The sequence below is a fragment of the Pinus tabuliformis genome, chromosome X, assembly GCF_031772625.1.
Source record: "Pinus tabuliformis cultivar Carrire ecotype Pingquan chromosome X, CPIR1, whole genome shotgun sequence".
NCBI lineage: Eukaryota > Viridiplantae > Streptophyta > Pinopsida > Pinales > Pinaceae > Pinus > Pinus tabuliformis.
The window spans coordinates 489,387,016-489,395,383 of NC_142308.1; positions in this window are offsets into that span (position 1 = coordinate 489,387,016).

Genomic DNA, 8,368 nt, shown 5'->3' on the forward strand with positions numbered 1-8,368 from the left:
GATTGGGATGCAACTATGAATGAAGAATATCATTCATTATTGGCAAATGATACATGGGATCTTGTTCCTCTACCAAAGGGACGAAAACTTGTTAGATGAAAATGGGTTTACGGAACCAAGTATGGACCAAATGGAAAAGTTGATAAACATAAAACTCGTCTTGTTGCTAAGGGTTTTTCACAAGTTGAAGGCATTAACTATACTGAAACCTTCTCCCCTGTTGCCAAAATGAACTCTATCTACCTTGTTCTTTCCCTTGCTGCCTCTTTCAAATGGGAAGTCCATCATATGGATGTTAAATCTGCCTTCTTGCATGGGGACTTGCATGAACAAATCTATATGGAACAACCTCCTGGCTTTATACAAACAAACTCTAGCCTTGTATGTCGATTTAAGAAATCCCTTTATGGTCTCAAGCAAGCTCCTTGGGCTTGGTATGCCAAAATGGATAGCTTTCTTTTAGAAACTGGCTTTTGTAGGTGTCATTCTGACAATACTGTCTACACCAAGAAAGTGGGCAAGTCTCTTATCTTTCTTGTTCTTTATGTTGATGATCTTATCCTTATAGGTAGTGATCCCAACCTTATAAACCATGTGAAGTCTAGCCTTAAAAAGAAGTTTGAAATGACAGACTTAGGACACTTGCATTATTTTCTTGGTCTTCAAGTCTTGCAATCCAAGGAAGGTATTTCCCTTTCCCAGTCCAAGTATGCATGTGATCTTCTATGCCATTTTCACATGGAAGACTGTAAGCCAGCCCCTTCTCCCTTTCAGTCTGGAGCCAAACTTTCAGTCACTTGTACTTCCCCTGAAGTTCATGCTACCTTATACCATCAACTTGTAGGAAAAGATTTGTATCTGACCCATACTCGCCCTGACCTTTCCTTTGTTGTTGGCCTTATTTCTCGGTATATGCAAAACCCACATGAAAGTCATTGGAAAGCAGCTAAAAGAATACTTCATTATGTTCGAGGTACAGTTCAGTTTGGGATTCATTAAATTGCAAAAGCATCTCCTCTATTGGTTGGTTTCACTGATTCTGATTGGGCTAGTGACCCTGATGATCAGACGTCTACTACAGGTTATGTGTTCACTCTTGGTTCAGGACCAATTACATGGGCTTGCAAGAAACAAAGTTCCATTTCTCTTTCTTCAACAGAAGCAGAGTATCGTGGTGCTGTAGAAGCTAGTAAGGAAGCCCTGTGGCTTCATCGGGTCCTATCAAAGTTTGGCTTTTAGCAACAGCATTCGACTACACTTTGGTGTGATAATCAAAGTGTCATTCAACTATGCAAAGACCTAGCCCAACATCAGTGCAGAAAACACATTGAACTGCACATGCACTTCATCAGAAAGCTCATTCACGACCATGTTATTGAAGTGAAATATTGTTCAATAGATGATCAAGTTGCAGACATCTTTACAAAGGCTCTCACAGAGGCGAAGTTTACTAAACTTTGATTTATGGTTGGATTTCAGGACGTTGTCACTAAGGGGAGATAGGTTCTAATGCCTCCTTCCTTCTCCTATTGTGTCATATTTGTACATCCTTCAATCCTATCCCAAGTTGTTCTTAAGGGGGGATGTTAGGATATTCCGACACATAGGAAATAGTTAAGTATAACTTGGTCTAGTGTAGAGTTAGGTAAAGTGTGTTTTATTACTATGTACTTTTGTAACTTACAATCTGACGATCACAATACGTAGTGATCTGATGGTTCCTTCTCTCCTCGGTATTACCAACACTTGATCCGTCGCTTAACACTCGATTGGTCCATGATCTCTATTTAAAGAGCATGGAGGGTCATTTGTAGGGTAACTGTTCATGAGAGAAGCTTATGTAAATTTTCATTCTTTTTTTAATAAATTGCCTGAAGTGGTCATGTTGGCTCGGGCCATGGACTGTTTCCCTCTTTGAGGGTTTTAACCGCGTCAACAATACTGGTGTATTGATTTGTGATCTATTTGTGAGCGGTGTCCTTTGGTGTTCTATCTGAGAAACTTACCCTGTAAATTCCTACATCAAAGAGTGTAAGTGTGTAATTTTGTATTGAGATTATTGGAGACTTTTGAGATAATTTGAAGAATCATTTCTACTATTCTATTTTCTATTCATATTGTGGATACTTTATTAAGTTAGTTGTAGATGAAGATTTCTTCAGGTGTACAAGGCAAGGTTGGAGGACCCCCATACCAAGCTAAGTACACTTGGGTTAAATTTTGTATAAATTAGCGTAGTTATGATTCAGTATTTCTTGTTTTAGTTTTATGATTTAGTTAATTATATGTATTATGATTTATGTATGAGTTTTGTATGATTTTGGCTTAAAATATAATTTGCATACGAAAGGACAACCAAGGATTTAAGTTAAATTCTCTTTCTATCAAATTATGAATCACAATTCAAAATCATCCTTTTGCATTTCTTGAATTGTTTATTGAATTCTAGTTTATGATTTGATGCAATGGTAATGTTGTTGGAGTAGAACTGTGAGGAAGGACAACTAGGACCTCCTAAGTTAGGAGCCTCTTCTCTTGCTTTCTACACATCACAAACTATTGCTCTTTAGTTTCTCTTCTTGAGGACAATACTGTGGGGAAGGACAACCAGGACCTCCTAAGTTAGGAGCCTCTTCCTTCACTTACTGCATCTTGAATCAGAGACTTTTTAGTTTCTTTAAACTTAGAACTAATTTGTAATATGCATTTCCTTTAATCCTTGCATTCTAAAATTGACTTTACTTGAAATCCATATACTTTGGACGTGCTTCCAAGTCTACAAACTTGGATTGATAAGTAAAACACTTGTGTTAGTTTACTTAGTAAATTGGCAAGACATTTTTGGCACCGTTGCTGGGGAAGCACATTCAGATTTAATCAAAATAGGAAGCTTTAAACAAAAATAAAAATAAAAAATAAAAACAAAAACATAAAAAATAAGATTTTTCATTATGGTCATTTATGCCTAGACAAAGAGACAAAAATGATAGATACACAAAACAAGACCCCCCAAATACTAAACCATTGGTAGAAGCAAGACTACATCTGTTACACAGCATTTTGTCACTGTCCCTACACTCCCGTTCCTCGATCTTGGAGGACCTCTACAGTGAACCTCATGTGTTTTCCTATCATGAAGGACATGTCTTTACATCACTCTTCATCTGTAGAACATTTCCCTCTTACATCATTTCCCAAGAATATTCCTTCAAACTCAGTTTTAAAGGCCAGCGCTATCCCTCAGTTTCTTCCCCGCGCCAATTTGTAGAGTTTAACACTGAGCCTAGTGCCAATCAGCACTGGTATCCATCCATTACTTGCACTGACCCTCTTTTGGAAAGTTTTTAAAAATGGAGTCGAAGCTTCCAGGTCTAGAAGCTTCGTGAACAGAAGTCTGGTAAATGGTTAGTCGAGATAGAGTCGATAGAGAATGAAAGGGCTCCTTGCCCCTATTAAAATGGAAAAAACCAAAAGGGATAAGACCTCTCCCATCATAAGAGGATCCATGTCCCCTCTCTCAAGTTGTATAAACTTCTCCTATTCCAACCTCAGCTAGCTAATGAAAGGGTTGGAATAATCTACAAAATCTTGATAGACAAAACAACTCTTGATAGCCTTAGCCTTCTAGTTTGTGCTTGTAAAGGGATAATAAGTTTGTATTTTGTTTGGTTTGGAGCAAAGAGGAAGAAGCCTTGAACCTCTATTGCTTGAGGTGAATCATGAGATGTTGACAGTGGTGCTGGAACCTAGACACGTTGAAGGAAACTTGCAATGCTAAGGCGAAGGTTGTACTTTCCTTTTGTCATAATAATACAACTGATATTTTGTTTCCTATATCAATTGCATATGGTATTTGGTAGCTTAAGACTCCTTAGCCTCTTAATTAGGTTGAATCTATTGTATGTTGTCATGTGTGCTTTGGTTTCTTGTCTATTTGTTTCAGGTGCTTGATTGATATTAAGGAGCTGATTGCTAGAGCAAAGACACAAGGACTTCATCAAACAAGGATAAGTAATACAAGAGGTAGGAATTTATCCATTCTCATTCTAAGGGAACTCATGTCAGATTGTCTTGTTTATGGCTAAACCCTCTCCCCTAGGCTAGAGGGATTGTCTCTGTCCACACAGAGAATCTTCCTACTCCACAAATTGGTGACTCCACTGGGGAGTCATCCCTCTCTTTGGATTGTTTTTCATTTCATGATTTGTGATGACTTTTCTCGTATCACTCTTTCTCTTTCATAATATGTACTTTACGTTATCTACTTCTTTGATTCTTGAATTTAGAGTGACATGTTTGGTTTTGGTTTGTGGAAATTTTTTGTTTTTCTTTGAATCCCTCGATTAGTGTTGTTATTTTTCTAACAGTAGAGCCGAGTAGTGTGAGTTCCTCTCGAACAGTCATGCCACGGCCCCTTATGGTGCTTGTTGCTAGTTAGACAGTCACACAGATTCCTAAAGGTTAAAATAAGGGTTTCTCTTAAATCATTACTAGTGTGTCTTGTACTCATAGATTCTATTTCTTGGCTTGTTTGACTTTATTCTCCCTGGCTAGAATGCTTTGTTAGCTTGATTTGTTTGAGATTGCATTACTTGAATTTTTGAGTTTTTTTGGATGGTTTGTGTTCCTAGGGCATCTAGGTCATTGTCCATTCTTTTGTTTATATGCTCATCAAGTCAAGTTGGTGATTTTTTACTTCATGGATTTCATGTTTTAGTCCTTGCATCTATATTGCTCTATTTTCAATTGAACAAGTGAAACAGTTTCATTTGCTCTTCTCTTGTTGAAGGTCTCTTTTCTGGGCATAGATTGCATTGCTCGGTTTGTTTCGATTGAATCTTTGCATATTTGGTTTGAAACGAGTTCTTTTTATCATGCTTTGCATATGATTGATGTTTGGTTGTTTGAAAATTTTCATTGAAATGTTTATGTGAAAGATTCATTCTAGAATTCCATCGAAGAAAATACATCATTCTAGTTTGTTTAATTGATATGTTGCATTGAGTAGCATCATTGAAAGCTAGAATTACATCATCGTGAGCATTTGGAATAAAATGAAATTCTTTTACTGTTAAAAGGAGTAGTTGAAGTGCATCTGATAGGAAGAGTAGGAAGTGGAAACAATTTTCATTGTCTTGTTTTGAAAAGTGAAATAGTGAAGAGTCATCTTACTTTCAATTGCTTGTTTGTTGCATTGATTGTTTTCTCTTCTCTTAATTAGTGTAAGCATTCATCAAATTGAAAGGGTTTTGTCTCATATAGTTGCACATAAGAGTTTTTCAGGTGACATCGATAAGGCCTAAAAACTGAGACTTAATTTCAAGATAAACCTTTAAAATATATTCAATTAACCTAAGGTGCATTTGAAACTAAATGCTTACATTTAGAGGTATAGGCTAGAGATGTGTTCCGACATCTTTAAACCTAGCAGCTATTGTTCGCTTCGACATTAGACAGCATTAGTATGAAATTGTGCTCCCCATACCGTCGTGTATATAAAGGGAGACCCCACTAGTTTTGCAATCCTTTATCCATAAAAGCTGAGTCTACCACCTTGTAAATGTGATACACCAAACATAGCATTCGGGGAGATTGCCTACTCGTACTTTTTGGTTCGCTGAGAGGTATTCGGAAATTCACAGTTACCTAGTAATCCCTTTTTCCTAGATTATCCTAAGCACTGATTTTGGTCTTTTTGACTCTTTAAATTTAAAACATCATCGAGCACTTGTCCTTTCAAGCTCGTTCAAACCGAAAGTGACTAGAGTCATCTTTGCCTTGTTCTCGACTCTTAAAACATGAAAAGGCATCAGTATCTTTCAGCGTCTTAAATTTTTTTTGCCCACGATCACATCACATTCATGATAGTTTTATTATGGACCACATCGTGAGTATATCCTTAATATATTTTAAAGAAGCCTTAGAATTAATATCTCTTCTCTTTTTGTTTGAGACAGAATCATCATGGTTGAACCTTCAGGTTTTCCTCCTTCCCCTTCCTCTCCTCCATCTAGAAGGTCATCCAAAGAAGCTTTCCTTGAACTTCCGCAGTCTCTTGAAGATTAAGGTGTTGAACTTGGAATTGTTCTGAGAATTCAACCTTTTTCATATCGTCTGCCTCTATCAGATACTGGGTCACCTTACAAATCTTGCCTGGAATCATCTGATAATCTTATCCAAACTTCTGAGAGTTTGCAGGCTCCTGAAATCCCACAAAGACTGGTTTCTTATCAACCATACCCTTTTTTGATATCTCGTCAACATACTTACAGTCCATACAATCAGCCTGGTGTTCCGTTGGATTTTTCTCCTCATTCATCTTTGACTCATCACCGATTGTTTTCTATGGATTCAGAAGGCGAAATCCCAGTCTCCTCTCTGAGTCAGTCGGAAGTTTCTAGTACTTATACTCCTCACATAAGTGATGAGCAGGGATACGAGTTCCCTCTGGAAGGTTTCCCTTCTATGGGAAGAGTCTCCTCTCTCTCTTGTACTGATTTTAGTGAGCCCATATTGCCGCATGGTTATATCTCTCTAGCTCAGTTGGTTTCAGGCGCTCCTAGTGCCTCATCGTTGTATCAGAATCCCATCTGTTCTTTTAACGCTATGTCAAAATCAGGTTCTTTCATTCAGAACATTACTTCTTGACCGATTGTACAAACTGCGGTCACTTCAGTTCTGGTTCAACCTACCATTCCATCTCAACCTGTTTCATCGTTTTGACCAACTCTCCCGGTCCAACCGACTGTCTCAAGTCAGGTCTCGGTAAGTTCTTCTACCCCTCCAGTGAGTGGAGAAACTATGCCACCACCCGGGAGGCAAGATCTGAATATCCCCATATGTCTGGCGAAACCAGTGTGAGTGGATCCCAAACTCACATGGTTGGAATGAATCAACCCTTTTATGGCATTATTCCTAACCCTGTTGATCCATCCAGATTAGGTAACGTCCATTACCAACAGCCATATATGGCTCAGGTCCCATTCCAACCGGCTTATGTCCCATATGGTTCGCAAGCTATGATAAATTTGCTTTACATTCCTCAAGCTAGACCTTATGGTCAGCCTAGTCAATCCACTGTGCTTGGTGGATATGGCTAGATTCAATTCGGGAACTATCAATACCCTTAGGGTATCACCCTAGGAACTATCCAGACACCTTTGCAGTAGCAAGGGTAACCTTTGCAACCACAAGGTCAGCCTTTGCAGCAACAAGGTCATCCTTTGCAGCAGCAGGCCATATATGCATATCAACAGGGTCAGCATGTTCAAGGCCAAGGTCAACCTTTGCAAGTTCAAGGTCAACCCCTGCAGCAGCAGGTTCAAAATCCTTATGTCCAGGGTCAGCAGGATCAAAATCCTTACGTCCAAGGTCAACAGCTTCAACATCCTTTTAACCCATATGCCCATGAGTGGCCTATGGTAGGACAGTATCAAATCTACCCAGGACTAAATCCTCCCTACGGGTAAGGTAACCTTTAGTGGGGGGAAAATCAAGTTCCATATGGACAAAATCCTCCACTGTGGGGAAAAATCCTTTCCAACGAGGATGGGTTCTGCAATTTGGGTCTACTCAAAGGCCCCACTTGCCTTTTAACATGCAATTTCCTTTCTTGGCCATGTTGGAACTGTTAGATGTTTAATTGAGGCTCACCAATGATCCTATCCTTCATTCGCCTTATTGGCCTCTAGTTCCAACGAAGGTTCCAAGCAATTGCCCCAAATTTGAGAGAAAAGCCAAGGAGGATCCACAAGCCCACGTGATGACATATCACCTTTGGTTCTCCTCCAATTTGTACGTCGATGATCCTATCTGTCTCTGAATTTTTCAAAGAACTATCACAGGGGTTGCAACAAAATGGTACATCGAACTACCTCGAGGTACCTATGGTGACTTGAACTCTCTCGCTATCGCTTTCCTCACTCATTTCTAGCTACAAGTTCACTATCTGACCCATATCTCCGATCACACCCATGAATGGAGACATTGGCTTCGTGTCATCAAGTTTGAAATTGTTGATCAATTGCTGACATAATGGTTCACAAAATCATTCTTTGGCCCAATTACTAGGGACATAGCTATGGGTGGGTGTGTTACTGAGGAGCAAGCCATCGCTCGTGCTTAGTATTTCGATCTAGTCTACTCACAATCTGGCACATTATATGAGATGTTACCCGATGCTCCAAGACCATCATGAAATCTCATAGCATCAAATTCTCCGGATACACCACCTGTTGATGGAGTGATTAGTTCTGTGTCTCAAACTCCCACGAAATCATCTTCAAAGAAGAAATCCGTCTCGAACACTGATTCCAATGATCCCTCTAGAAATTCACCTGGTCCTGGTAAGACCTCTGAGGTTCATGCT